At 43.3% G+C, this 15,260-nt stretch overlaps 1 pseudogene; it reads left to right on the top strand.

The window, feature by feature from the left end:
• The first annotated feature begins 13,889 nt into the window (after positions 1-13,889).
• LOC101675357 lies at positions 13,890-14,865 on the top strand (annotated as a pseudogene).
• Positions 14,866-15,260: the final 395 nt, after the last annotated feature.

Genomic DNA, 15,260 nt, shown 5'->3' with positions numbered 1-15,260 from the left:
AATGTTTTATGGTCAAATTAAGATTGGAAAATGCCAAAAATCAAAAGTCACAGTGAGATTCATTTTAAAAACAGAACTCCTGGGGCACCTGGGTGGCTCAGTGGGTTGAGCCTCTGCCTTCGGCTCAGGTCATGATCTAAGGGTCCTGGGATCGAGTCCCGCATCGGGCTCTCTGCTCAGCAGGAAGCCTGCTTCCTCCTCTCTCTCTCTCTGCCTACTTGTGATCTCTCTCTGTGTCAAATAAATAAATAAAAATTAAAAAAAACCAAAAACAAAAACAGAATTCCTGGTTCCACACCCACTCCTCAGCAAGGTCTGCTCCAAAATGACAGGTTCATGTTTCTGGTTGCCCACGCCCAGTGCCTTTAAAACACCCTGGATTCCTCTCTTTTTCTCGATTGTGGCCCATCTGAAAATCCTACCATCCCTGTCTTCAAAATATGTTTGAGATCCAATCAGTCCTCCCTATTTCCACTGCCACCATCCTGATCCAAGCCCCGTCTCCCTCCTGGTCTCCTGGACTCCACCCTGCGCCCTACAGTCTGTTTTCCCACCCTGCTAGCACTGAGGTCTAAGGTTGGATCTAAGGGGTGCGACCAGTCGGCAGAGAGGCAACACCAGAGCCCCTCTGCTCTTCTAATCCAGTTTGGGTTCATTCTGCCCACTGGGAGATAGCACCTGCAGCCTGGACCCAGCAGGGCCACTGAGTGGTCAGCTCTGGGGGCTCGCAAGTGTGTTCTGGTCAGAGCTGAGAAACTGCCCCTGCCCTCTGCTCTCTGCTTGGAAAGCTCTGCAAGCTCTGCCTGGAAAATCCTCTGCTCAGACCTCCCAGGGAACTGTGGGTCAGGACTTCCTGTGGACCCTTAGGATGACAAATGACCCAGATTCAAAGGAACCCACCGACCTTCCTTAGTTACTACACGGGTACCTGTAGTAACCTGTAGTGGTGGGTGGGAAACGTGAGCGTTTCTGGGTCTCTCCTCTTGTTGGGTGTAGGCTGGGCCATGGTCCTGATCATACTGTTTTTTTGTTTGTTTGTTTGTTTTGCTTTTTTTTTTTTTTGTTTTTAATTTGACAGAGATCACAAGTAGGCAGAGAGGCAGGCAGATAGAGATGGGGGAAGTAAGCTCCCCGCTGAGCAGAGCGCCCGATGCAGGGCTCGATCTAGGATCCTGGGAACATGACCTGAGCTGAAGGCAGAGGCTTTAACCCACTGAGCCACCCAGGCACCCCCTGATCATACTGTTAACAGTTAACATCCACCCAGTACTTACTCGCTCTAGGCAATTTTCTAATATTAGTGCACTTAAATCTCATTACAACAATGATTAATACCCTTATAAATGGCAGAGCCAGGCCTTCAAGGTGAGGTGGCCAGGTTCCAGAAGCCAAGTTCTCAACCACTGGCTGCGGGGCTTCTCACTGCTTTCATTCTCTTTATCTTTTCAGGCTTCAGGGCTCAGTCTGTGCTAAGTCAGCTGCCTCAATGTCAGGGTCTCTGAGAGACATGGTAACCATATCCTGCACAGGAAACAGCAGCAACATTGTGGGATGTACCTTAAACTGTACCAGCAACTTCCAGGTCTCCAAAGTCCTCACCTACAAGAACAACAATCAGCCCTTAGGAGTCTGGACTGGTTCTCTGGTTCCAAGTTTGGCATCATGGCCCTCCTATCACTGGACTCCAAGCTGAGGACAAAGCTAGTTTTTTTTTTTTAATTTTTTAAATTTAATTTTGGTTTTTTAAAGATTTTATTTATTTATTTGACAGACAAAGATCACAAGTAGGCAGAGAAGCAGGCAGAGAGAGAGAAGGAAGCAGGTTCCTTGCTGATTAGGGAGTCCGACGAGAGGCTTGTTCCCAGGACTCTGGGATGATGACCTGAGCTGAAGGCAGAGGCTTTAACCCACTGAGCCACCCAGGCACACCATAGTTTTGTTTGTTTGTTTGTTTTTTAAAGATTTTATTTCTTTATTTGACACAGAGAGCACAAGCAGGGGGAGCAAGCAAGCAAGCAGAGACAGAGGGAGAAGCAGGCTTCCCACGAAGCAAGGATCCCTATGCGGAACTGGATTCCAGGACCCCAGGATCTTGACCTGATGTGAAGGCAGACGCTTAACTGACTAAGCCACCCAGGTGCCCCGACAAAGCTAGTTATTACCGTCATTCCTATAATATCACATTTAAGCCTGCATGGCTCAGAGCTCCAGACCCTAAAGTAAGTGGGACACAAAACTTTTGGCTCTTATAGCACATCATGACATCTGCTGGGTAAATTTTACTTTCTTGTCACTGAGATGGTTTGTAAGTCAATTCTGGCATTTTTGTGTTTTTAGTATTTATACCATATGTATGCCCGCTCCACGTACATCTCTGTCTTCATGGGGGATGGTGGCATATTGATAACTGTGGCCTTTATACTTGCAAGTCAGTTTGGCTGGACCTAAACTCCTTCACTCATGTTTTCCTTCCTTGAATATCTTAAATATGTCATTCTAGTTTCTTCTGGTATCAAATGTTGCTCTCAATAAGTCTAATCATCTGATTTTTCTTTCTCTTGTGTGTTTTTTTTTTTTTTTGCCTCAATGCCCCAAGTCTATTTCTTTTTCTTTTACGTTTATTGATTTTATCAGAATACATCTTCGTGTTTGTAACTGGGATGTTTTCTCACATTCACTGTTTCCCTTGGAATATATGGTTTCAAAGATTTTTTTTTTCAAATTTAAGACAAGTTTTCTTGAATCTGTACTTTTTGTACTTGACTTTGTCCTATTCTCTTGTCTTGGTTTTCCTTTTAAGGGTCTCCTATTATACAGGTGTTGGATCCTTTTAATATGTGTGTGTGTGTGTGTGTGTGTGTGTATTTGCGCACCTATCTTCTAAACTTGTAACTTTTTTCTCAAATGTGTTTTGTTAGTCTATTTTATATACTTGAGAGACAAGAATACAGGTGGGAGACTTACATGACCTGTTCTCAACACTTCCTACACAGCAGTCATCAAAAATCAAGGTGCTGGTGTAAAGAGAAAGACAGATCAAAGAAATGTAATAGAGCTTCCAGTCAAGGAAAAACATATATAATATCAATTCATTTTTCACAAAAGCACCAGAGCAATTAATAAGAGAAAGCAAACTCTTTTCCATAAGTGGTGCTTGAAACAAACTTCAACTCCCAGAGACTAAAAAAAGTTAATGTAAAATGGATAGACAGCAAAGGGCAGTCATCATAAATGTACACATGATGATTCCATTAATTTTTAAAAAGATTTTATTTACTTATTTGACAGATCATAAGTAGGCAGAGAGGTGGGGGGAGGAAGCAGGCTCCCCACTGAGCAGAGAGCCAGATACGGGGCTCTATCCCAGGACCCTGAGATCATGACCTGAGCCGAAGACAGAGGCTTTAACCCACTGAGCCACCCAGGTGCCCCTCCATTCATTTTTTTATAAAAGATTTTTATTTATTTATTTGTCAGAGAGAGAGAGAGAGAGCACGCACAAGCATGGGGGAAAGGCAGAGGGGGAAGCAGGCTCACTGCCAAGCAAGAAGCTGGATGCAGGACTTGATCCCACAATCCTGGAATCATGACCTGAGCCAAAGGCAGATGCTTAACTGAGCTACCCAGGCGTCCCTGATGACTCCATTCACATACAAACACCTATGTTGGGCCGCCTGGATGGCTCAGTGGGTTAAAGCCTCTGCCTTCGGCTTGGGTCATGATCCCAGGCTCCTGGGATCAAGCTCCACATTGGGCTCTGCTCACTGGGCAACCTGCTTCCCTTCCTCTCTCTCTGCCTGCCTCTGCCTACTTGTGGTCTCTCTCTGTCAAATAAATAAATAAAATCTTCAAACACCTGTGTTACCACCTTCCAGATGAGGACACAAAAATTTCCAACACTCCAGAAGGCGCTCTTAGCACCTGCCCTCATACTCTGCTGTTAGGGGTTGAATTTGCCCTGTGCTCTGTGTGTGTGTGTGTGTGTATGGGTGGGTCTACATGTGTGTTTAGTGTGGATTCAGGCTCCACATAGGAAGCAGCACCTGTAATTTCTTCCTGAAAGCAGCAGGAGGTGCTGTGGGTATATCCCTGATAGATGCTTAGGGCCTTGGCAACAAGACACCAACTCCAGGCTCCTTGGAAGCTCTGTGCTCCCAGGGGTCCAGAGCTGTCTTCCTGCCCCTCCCTAGGCCATCCTTCACAGGACCATCTCCCAGGCAGAATGCAGGGAGGGCAGGCACAGCACGGAGGAGGGGAGCTGATTTGCACAAAGAGAACCTCCCTGTCTCACTGGGGTGATAGGAGAGACTGGAGGCTACTCATCTCCAGCTGTGGGGCCTCATAGGTGGGATTAGTATTAGGTCTTTAAATGCTTAGAAAAATTCAGTAGCAAAGCCATCTAGACATAGAATTTTCTTTGTGGGAAAATTTTAAGTTAAGAGATTCTATTTCTTTAGCAGATGCAAGAAATAGCCAAAACCTAGAAACAACTCAAAGGCACATAGGTGAGACTGAATGAATGATTCCCATGATGAATGTTACATAGCAGTGAAAATGAGTGATGTACAAGCAAGAACAGAGATAAATTTTAGTCATACAATGTTGAATGAAAAAGCACACTCCAGGGGCTTCTGGGTGGCTCAGATGGCTAAGTGTCTGCTTTTGGCTTGGGTCATGATCTTGCAGGTCCTAGGATGGAGCCCCACATCGGGCTCCCTGGTCACTGGGGAGTCTGCTTCTCCCTCTGCTCCTCCCCCTGCTCATGCTTTCTTTGTGTCTTTCTCTCTCTCTAATAAATAAGCAAAATCTTTTAAACACACACACACACACACACTCTAAGAACATTAATACAGCCTGATATCCTTTTTGTATAAGTTCAGATACAATTAAAACTACACAGTAAATTATGCTGTTTAGGTAAACACACTGCTGTTCTCTGGAGGTTTGTGCCTCCCCTCTTCCCTGCTCATTCCCTATGTTGACATTCTAATCTCCAGAGATGATGATATTAGGAGGTGAGCCTTTGGGAGATGTCTGGGTTGTAAGGGTAGAGCCCTCACAAAGGGAATTAGTGTCTTATATATCCCTATCCCCTTCCACCACGTGAGGACACAGTAAGAAGCTGTGAGCTATGAACCAGGAAGAGACGTCGTGAAACATGACCCTGCTGGTGCCTTGATCTTGGACTTCCCAGCCTCCAGAACTGTGAGCAATACATTTCTGTTGTTAAAAGCTACCCAGCCTCTGGCATTTTGTTATAGCAGCCTGAACAGATGAAGATACATATCTGTTATATTATTTGTGATAAAGAAGAAAATGATAAACATAAAATTCAGAAATGTGGCGGGATGGGTAGGGGTCTGAAATAGGGGGGGACACAGAAGAAGACGTAAGCAATTCCAGTTCTCGGGTTAGACGGTGGGCTCACAGGGCTTCACTGTGTTCTTTTAATTATTTATTTATTGTTTATTTATGAGAGAGAGAGAGTGAAAGAGCAGGGAAGGAGCAGAGTGAGAGGGACAAGCACACTCCATGCTGAGCACGGAGCCCAATTTGGGGCTCAATCTCATGACCCTGAGATCATGACCTCCACTGAAATCAAGAGTTCAGTGGTTAACCGACTGCACCACTCAGACACCCCAAGCCCTCACTGTAGTCTAACATACAAATAAATAAAAGAGGAGAAAAGGAAAAGAACCTTTTCATTATCAGTCCTAAACATAATGAGAAAAGAAGACAGCAGCAACCCAAGGGCACCGGCTGGCTCTATTAGTAGAGCATCCAACTCTTGATCTCAGGGTTGTAAGTTTGAGCCCCATGTTGGGTGTAGAGATTACTTAAAAATAAAATCTAAAAAAAAAAAAGAAAGAAAGAAAGAAGAAAAGAACAACCCATCACCAACAAGTGAGTTTCATTCCACAAATTGAAAAGGAGTTCAGTGTTAGGAATTTATAATTAATTCCACATTAGTAGCTCAAAGGAGAAAACCCATAAGCTCATTATGGAGGGGAAAATACATTTTAAAGATCAGAAATGACAGCAAGGATGAATCTTGGTTGGTTATGGTTTATTAAAGCTGGAAATGGTTTAAATCAGTGCTGTCCAATAGAAATAGAATGTGAGCCACAAATGAGAGCCACATCTATAATTTTACCTACATTAAAAGAGCTATAGGGGTGTATGGGTGGCTCATTTGGTTAAACCTCTGCCTTCGGCTCAGGTCATGATCCCTGGGTCCTGGGATCAAGCCCCAGGCCTGGGATTGAGCCCTGCATCAGACTCCTGAGTGAGGAGCCGGCTTCTTCCTCTCCCTCTCCCTCTGCCTACCCTAACCCCCTCATGCTCTCTCTGTCACTCTCTTTTCTCTCTCAAATTAATAAATAAAATCTTTTTTAAAAAGAGCTATAAAGAAACAGGTAAAAGTAATTTTTACATTTTATTTAACCCTGTATATCCAGCATAGTATAATTTAAACATCTAATCCCTGTAAAAATATTAAATTTAAACAATTAAATATTTATTTAAGGTAAATATAAAATTGAACATTTAACAGTTTTTTTTTTTTTTTTCAAACTAAACCTTCAAAGTCTAGTGTGTATTTCAAGTGCCCAGCCTATCTCAATTCGGATTGGCTACATTTCCAGTGCTCAGCAGCAACATGGGACTAGCGGCTGCCAGATTAGACGTCAGGGTTGAAATAAACAGAATTAGGGGAATTCTTAAATAAATTTGGGTATAAATGCCCCAAATATGATGGATAATTATACTGACCTCAAAATTACTTTTTGAAATTTGGATAAAATGGTATTTGTTGTAGACTATTAATTTGGAAAAACAAGCTAAAATTGCAGAATACAAAACTGCATTGAAGAACGTAACATTGATTGACTGCACTGAAGCTTTCCTTCTCCTGGGTCCGGACTGGAGACTCCCGTCACATTTCACAGCGCCACCCCCAGCAGTGGGCAGAGCTTAAAGAGTCTCAGAAGCCCAAATGTTTCTCAGGATTTCAGGAGAAAGAGGTCTTGGGACCCTCTCCTGTGACCTGGACTGAGCACATCCTCACATTCCTTTCTGCACAAAACAAGTAATTGAAGAATCACCAGAATGAGCAGGTATATTCTGTGAACACCACCAAAACACCCATGTAAATAAATGGTGCAAACATGAATTTCCTGCACAAGAGAAGCTGCCTTCCTGTCTCCCCTAAAATATCTAAGGATAGCCTAATGATAAAGTTGGGTGCAATATAAATACTAATTCTTTTTTTTTCCTTTTTAAGATTTTATTTATTTGAGAGAGACAGACAGAGGGAGCACAAGCAGGGGGAGGGGCAGAGGGAGAGGGACAAGCAGACACTCCGCCTAGTGGGAGGTCCTATGTGGGGCTCAATCCCAAGACCCTGGGATCATGACCTGAGCCAAAGGCAGATGCTTAATGGGTTGAGCCGCCCAGGTGCCCCTAAATAGTAATTATTTTAATCTAGTGAAATAAAAAGAAAAGCAGAGCACAGTACTATATGGAATGATGAATACTGCGGATTTAAATTCTTCACCGCATTTTTCTTTTCTTTTTTATTGAAGTATAATTAACAGGGGTGTCTTGGTGGCTCAGTGGGTTAAAGCCTCTGCCTTCGGCTCAGGTCATGGTCTCAGAGTCCTGGGATTGAGCCCCACGTAGGGCTCTCTGCTCAGCGGGGAGCCTGCTTCCTCCTCTCTCTCTGCCTGTCTCTCTGACTACTTGTGATCTCTATCAAATAAATAAATAAAATCTTTAAAAAAAAGAAGTATAATTAACATGAAACTTCAGGTGTGCATCATAGTTCCAGCCCCACACTGGGTGTAGAGATTACTTAAAATAAATAAAAAACTTTTTTAAATTTTTATTTATTTATTTATCTTAGAGACAGAGTGTGCAAGCAGGAGGGAGAGGGAGAGAGAATCTGAAGCAGCGCCCCAATAAATACAATTGAGCCACCCAGGCACCCCTACTTATGGTATTTTTAAAAAGATTTCATTTATGGGGCACCTGGGTGGCTCAGTGGGTTAAAGCCTCTGCCTTTGGCTCAGGTCATGATCCCAGGGTCCTGAGATAGAGTCCCGCATAGGGCTCTCTGCTTGGCGGGGAGCCTGCTTCCTCCTCTCTCTCTGCCTGCCTCTCTGCCTACTTGCGATGTCTGTCAAATAAATAAATAAATCTTAAAAAAAATATTTCATTTATTTTAGAGCGAGAGAGAGAGTATGCACAATTGGGGAAAGGGGCAGAGGGTGAGAATCTCAAGCAGACTCCACACTGAGTGCAGAGCCTGACTCAGAGCTCAATCTCGCAACCCCGAGATCATGACCTGAGCTGAAACCCAGAGTTGGAGGTTTAACTGACAGTGCCATCTAGGTGCCCCATAATACTTGTAGTATTAATTTTGGAGCATGGCTAAATACTTGTGCTTTCATGCCTAAGAATAACAAACAAAAATGACGCCTGGGAAAATGAGAAGAGAATGGGGAGATGAAATGTTACTGTCTAGGGGTGCTTGGGTAGCTCAGTGGGTTAAGCTCTGCCTTTGGCTTAGGTCATGACCTCAGGGTCCTGGGATCTGGCCCCACATCGGGCTCCTGGCTCAGCAGGGAGCATGCTTCTCCCTCTCCCTCTGCCTGCTGCTCCCCCTGCTTGTGCTCTCTCTCTCTCAAATAAATAAAGAGAAAAAAGAAACTTATTTTAAAAAAGAGAAAATGTTGGGGCACCTGGGTGGCACAGTGGATTAAGCCTCTGCCTTTGGCTCAGGTCATGATCCCAGGGTCTTGGGATCGAGCCCCGCATCAGGCTCTCTGCTCAGCGGGGAGCCTGCTTCCTCCTCTCTCTCTGCCTGCCACACTGCCTACTTGTGATCTCTGTCTGTCAAATAAATAAACAAAATCTTTAAAAAAGAGAGAGAGAAAATGTTACTGTCTAATATGAAGCTACAAAAGGCTAAGGCAGCAGTACATAGATCACTGGAAATGACAGTAGGAAGACTGACCTCTAAGAGCTCACCGTATTAATTACATCTGCCAACGTCTATCCATTCACATCTTCTCTTGTTCTCACATTCATCCAGTATTTATGTGATGACCTATTAATTGCCAGGCATTGTAGATACAGCAGTGAATAGAACAGACAAACCCATCTACACTCTTGTGGCTTATATTCTAGTGATCTGTGGTATTTACCTTGGAGAAAAATACAGAGAATACATAGCACAGTGAACAATCCAGGGCCACCACAATTTCTATCATCCTGTTGGTTTTAGGTCTCCAACAATCAAGAATCAGGGCTTGAATGAAAGACCCATCCACTAGTTCATTACTCAATAGTTCCCTATATGCCCCAGGCTGACTTTGCCAAATGCTAATCACATGCCCAAAGAATGTGGGCAACACCCCTGTGAAATAATACTGGTCTCTGCCCCCCCAGTTCCTGCTGTTATTTATTTTTTGACCCTGGTTCTTCATACAGAACTAAATCTCTTGAAATCTCTTGGGAAAAAAAAAGAAAAAAGAACGACCTCATGTGACTAGATGTTTGGAACTTTCACTTCTACCCCCATCTTCGGAGGAGAAGACAGGGGCTGGAGATCAAGCTAATGATCATGTTGATATGACAAAGCCTCCAGAAAAAAACGTAAAGTATGGGGTCAGAGGGGCGCCTGGGTGGCTCAGTGGGTTAAAGCCTCTGCCTTCGGCTCAGGTCATGATCTCAAGGTCCTGGGATCGAGCCCCACATCGGGCTCTCTGCTCTGCGGGGAGCCTGCTTCCTCCTCTCTCTCTGCCTGCCTCTCTGCCTACTTGTGGTCTCTCTCTGTCAAATAAATAAATAAAATCTTAAAAAAAAAAAAAGTATGGGGTCAGAGAGCTTCCAGGTTGGTGAACCCAGGTTGGTCCAGGATCCATCCAGACCTCACCCTCTGTATTTCTTCATCTAGTTCTTCCACTGTATCCTTTTTCATATCCTCAATTATGGAATGCCCAGGGAAATGTGTTTCCCTGATTTCTGTGAGCCATTCTAGAAAATCGATGAACTGAAGAAGGCACTGTAGGAATCTCGATTTATAGCCAACAGGTCAGACATACTGGCAACCACCTGGAACTTGCAATTGGGATCTGAAGTGAGAGCAGATTATGGGACTGAGCTCTTCATCTGTGGGACGTACCATTAAATGTGGGTAGTGAGCCAGAACTGAGTTGAATTGTAGCACACCCAGCTGGTGTTGGAGCATTGGTTACTCTGGGAGAAGACCCACACATCTGCTCGCAGAAGGTTCTGTGTGAGGAGGAGAGGAGAAACACAAGAATTTTTTCTTCCCAACTGCTAATGATGCAGGGCACCGGGTGTCTCTACAGCTGTGGTATGTGTGGTGTTCTGGGGTGCACGAAGTGCTGGGAGCCCCTGCTTCCACAATTAGGAGTTTCTATGGAGCTGGCATCTCTGGGGACCATTCATGTTTGGCAGTGGCTGTGGGCAGGTGCTGGCTGCAGCAGTGAGGATACTTAGAGAGTCTCGATGGCCATTTGGAAGCAAGGAATATCTTGGTGAGATGACCATCTGGCCTTGGGTGAGCTCACCACCACAGCAATGTCCCTTCTCTAGGGCAGCAGTGGGCATCCATTCTTCCCCTCCTTGCCAACTGAAACCTTTGGATTTCTCCTTCCCCACCTTCTTTTTCTACTCTCTCTCTCCTCCTTTTTCTCTTGTGGCTGAAGCCTGACATGAGGCTTATGTGCTCTGTGCACCTGCTTCTTCCTCCTAGGGATCCTCCAGGGATGCACTTGCCACTCTGAACCAAGACAGGAAAGGAAACACTGGCACTTACTGAAAAGGACCTACCTGGCCACCACTCTTCCAAAGGGTTTCCATGGATCCTCTTAATGAGTTTTCCCACCAAGCCTCGCAGCGAGGCACCACTGACCATTACTTTTTGGTGCTGAAGCCTTGAAAAGTCTCTTTTCCAAATGTCAAATGGCTTTGAGAAAGATGAATTTGTAAGATACATCACACAGGAAAGAAAAAGACCACCACCAATAAAACTGACACCCAGTGAAGGTAAGGCTCATAATGATTCTGAGCTTTCAATCTCTGATGTATTATGCTTTGATGTATAGTGAGCAGGACTCCTTGGAGGCTGGATGTACAGTGTTAAAAGGTGAGTATAGTGTTAAAAGAGAATTTTCTGGCCAATAAGCACATGAAAAAGATGCTGAGCATCACTAATCATTATGGGGACATGCTAATCGAAATGATAATGAGATACTACATCACATGCATTAGGATGGCTAATATCAAAAAAGCCAGCAACTAACAAGTGTTGGAGAGGATACGGATAAATTGGAACACTTGTGTACTACTCGTGGGAATGTGAAATCAGTGGAAATTAGTGGGAATGTAAAATGGTATAGCTATTATGGACAACAGTATGGTGATTCCTCAAAAATTAAAATTAGAATTTTATTTCTGGGTATATACCCCAAAGATTTGAAAGGAGGATCTTGAAGAATATTTGTACAGCCATAGCCATAAGAACATTTATTAACAATAGTCAAAAGGCAGAAGAAGCTCAAGTGTCCATCAGTGGATGAATGGTAAACACTTATTTCAGTCTTAAAAAGAAAGGGAATTCTAAAAAGAGGCAGGGGAGGTAATTCTAATGCATGCTAAAGCATGGGTGAATCTTGAGGACACTAGATTAAATGAAATAAGCCAGTCACAAAAGGACAAATACTGTAAGATTCCACTTGTAGGGACCCACTTGTACCCCCTGAGTTGGAGTGACAATTATTTTAAACTGAAGACATTTGACATATAGCAGAGGCAGACGCAGAAGCCTTTCTGGAGCTTTCCTTTACCTGATTAAAGGCAGATCCTTCAGAGAGTGAAGCTGCCATAAATTCCTTTGGGGGAGGTTCACTCCCGGCTTAGACCACTTGCATCTGAGAAACTGCATAAACAAACATGATCACAGTATCCTACCTTGCATTTGTTTTCCTATAAGCCCACTAGTCCTGCCCAGAGAATCTCTTTCTTCTCCATTTCTTTCCCTTGTTAGATTGGTATATAAATCTCTAGCTCCAGCTCTTCAGGCAGCCTCCCCCATCTGAATGCCCTGCCTGAATGTGCCAGTGGATCTCGTCTTTTCTCCTGTGAATCTGTCAGTTAATTGGCAGGCTATCTGAATTGGTAGGAAGTTCTTCCTCCCAGCACACTTACATAAGATGTCTAGAGTAGTCTAATTCATAGAGACAGAAAATAAAATGGTGGTTGCCAGGAGCTTAGGTGATAGACGAAGGCAGGCTTATTACTTAATGGGAACAGTTTCGGTTTAGTAAGGCGAAAAAGTTCTGGAAGGTGGATGGTGATGATGGTTGCAGAATAAAGTGAATGTGAGTAATGCCACTGACCTGAATAGCTTAAAAAACCAAACCAAAACAAAACAAAACAAAACAAAAAACCAACCTGTTAATTTCAGGCCCATCTGGATAATTCAAGATGATATCCTCATTTCAAGTTTCTCAACCTAATTAATCTGCCATGACCCTTTTCCCATATAAGGTTAACATTCACAGGTTCCTGGGAGTTTTAAGTAAAAAAACAAAACAAAACCTGTTAAGATGGCAAATTTTATGTATATTTTACAATTAAGAAGAGATGATTTTCAAAAAGACGATAAAATCACGACTCATGCAGATATAAAAATGAACAAGTGTTAAAGATTTTATTTAACTGGTTAGTGAGCAGATGGGGAGGTGTTACAGTCAGTTCTAAGGAGAAACAAATGTGCAAAGGAAGGTAAAACTGGACCCTGGGGGGAGGGAAGTCACTGGAGTAGGACAGAATGTACGGGTCTAGAGACAAGAACGATTTTGCGTTGCTATTAGTTGTCTTTCAAAGTAGCTCGAGAACAACGAAAGAGGGGTGCCTGGGTGGCTCAGTCCTTAAGTGTCTGCCTTTGGCTCAGGTCATGATCCCAGGGTCCTGCTCCGCAGAAGCCTGCTTCTTCCTCTCCCACTACCCCTGCTTGTGTTCCCTCTTTCACTGTGACTCTCTCTGTCAAATAAATAAATAAAATCTTAAACAAAAACAACAACAATGAAAGACTAGAAAACAATGAAGACTGGACAGGTAAGATCTGAGCAATGCAGTTTTTCACTGAAGTACATTTTTTCCATCAATTACAGGATGGGGTCTGTCCTTCAGCTAGCTCATTCATCCCAAGCCACACTAGATTCAAGTTTGGAGTCCAGCACAGATCCAAACTGACAGAGCTATTTCACTAAAAAAAATCCCCAAACACAAGTTGACAAGATGGCCTCTAAAAAGAAAATTAGAGACAAATCTCACTGATAAATATCAATGCAATGGCACTGTGCAGCACATGAAAATAAGAATAGTGTTTGTTTGACTAGGGCACTTGGGTTGGCTCAGTGGGTTAAGCCTCTGCCTTTGGCTCAGGTCATGATCTCGGGGTCCTGTGATTGAACCCTGTGTCAGGCTCTCTGCTCGGTGGGGAGCCTGCTCCCCCCTTCTCTCTGCCTGCCTCTCTGCTTACTTGTGATCTTGCTCTCTCTCTGTCAAATAAACAAATAAAATCTTAAAAAAAAAAAGGATAGCATTTGATTACGTGAGAAATACTAGAAATGCAAAGACAGTCCAATAAGACATCTTTTAACAAAATTTACCATATTAATGACACAAAAGAGGGGGAAAAATCCCACATAATCATCTCCATAAAGGAGAAAAAATGTAAAGGACTCATACACTCAATAATCTGACATTTGGATAAAGGTGTGTTAACATTTATTTCTGGGTTATTTATAGTTTGAAATTGAAAATAACCGTCAATAAGAGAGTTATGATGGAATATCAGTATTTAAGATGATAATGAATCTTTTAAAAATAAAATAAGATAATTTAGACAGCCAATTTTTTTTTTCAAATACAAAGAATGTTACTATGTGAGTGACCTTGATGCTCCCGAGACTCTGCTGTTTGGAGGAGATGGGCACTTGGGGCAAGGACAAGAGCTGCCAGGTGGCTAGCTTGCTGCAAGACCTACTGGCCATCATCACCCCATCATCAATGGGGACACGGGTACAAGAAAGGCCATCGTGACTGAGCTCCTGCAGCTGGGGTGTAATGTGGTCACTTCATCTCACTTTATATCACTTTCTCTTGATGAATTAAAATCTATTGCAGATGAACTGAAGGCTAGCCTGTCCCCCGCCAACCAGGCTCAGGTCAATCCCATAAAACACAACATCTGTAAAGAAGCGGAGGCAAACAATTTGATCAAATCCATTGGATATTTATGGTGAGACCCAATTTTTTGGTTAACAGTGGAGGTTCATGACTCCTGCAAAACACCTTAGTGCAAAGGGACAGCATGCTGGCATTGAAACCGACTTGACGGGCACCTCCTACAGGTGCAAAGCAGTTTACAGCTCCTGGGTAAAAGAGCATGGAGGATCCATTGTCATGATTATTATCCTTACTAAAAATGGATTTCCAGGATTTGTGCATAGTGGGGCTGCCAGAGCAGGTGTTTATAAGCTCACCAAATCCTTCACTATGGAATAGGCCAGCAGTTGAGTAAGGAAGGATCAGCTGTGTTGGACTTGGAGTCACTTATTTCCTGACTGCTGCTGACAACTATGATCCTTTGGCAAAACGCTTATTTGGAGGGTTCTTTAAGAAAAGGCTCAACCCACTGAGCCACCCAGGCGCCCCTACAGTGGCTTATTTTTGATGGCGAATACTTTTGGATCCATAAAGCTTTCTGGTAATTATTGATGTGTGGTTTGTTTTGTTCATGAAGTCAAATGTGTATAAAGCCTCTTACTCCAAAAGAAAAATAAAGTTACATGTAATAATTTTTTTTATTATGTAGTGTGTTTGATTCTATTAAGATACATATGCTCTAAACAAGCCTTAAAGGCATAACAACAACATGTTATGGTGGCTGGTTTTCACTCTCTTCACATAGTGCTGCAAACATTCCTTTCAAAAGGCTTGTCCGTACTTCCCTTTGGCTCAGGGATTGGGGCAATGATTGGAAGGAAGTGTACATGAAGCTCTTTTTGTGATAAACTGTAAGCAGGCATACATCCAGCCAGAAGCCTGCCAGACTGGTGAGAAAGTGATATAAAGACATGAAAAGAGGAGTGCCTGGGTGGCTCAGGCATTAAGCATCTGCCTTTGGCTCAGATCATGATCCCGGGGTCCTGGGATGAAGC

The sequence above is a fragment of the Mustela putorius genome, unplaced genomic scaffold (assembly GCF_011764305.1).
Source record: "Mustela putorius furo isolate JIRA1106 unplaced genomic scaffold, ASM1176430v1.1 tig00003858_pilon_pilon_pilon, whole genome shotgun sequence".
Classification (NCBI taxonomy): Eukaryota; Metazoa; Chordata; class Mammalia; order Carnivora; family Mustelidae; genus Mustela; species Mustela putorius.
The sequence above is the reverse complement of the archived record's forward strand: the minus strand, read 5'-3'. Positions and strand labels throughout refer to the sequence as shown.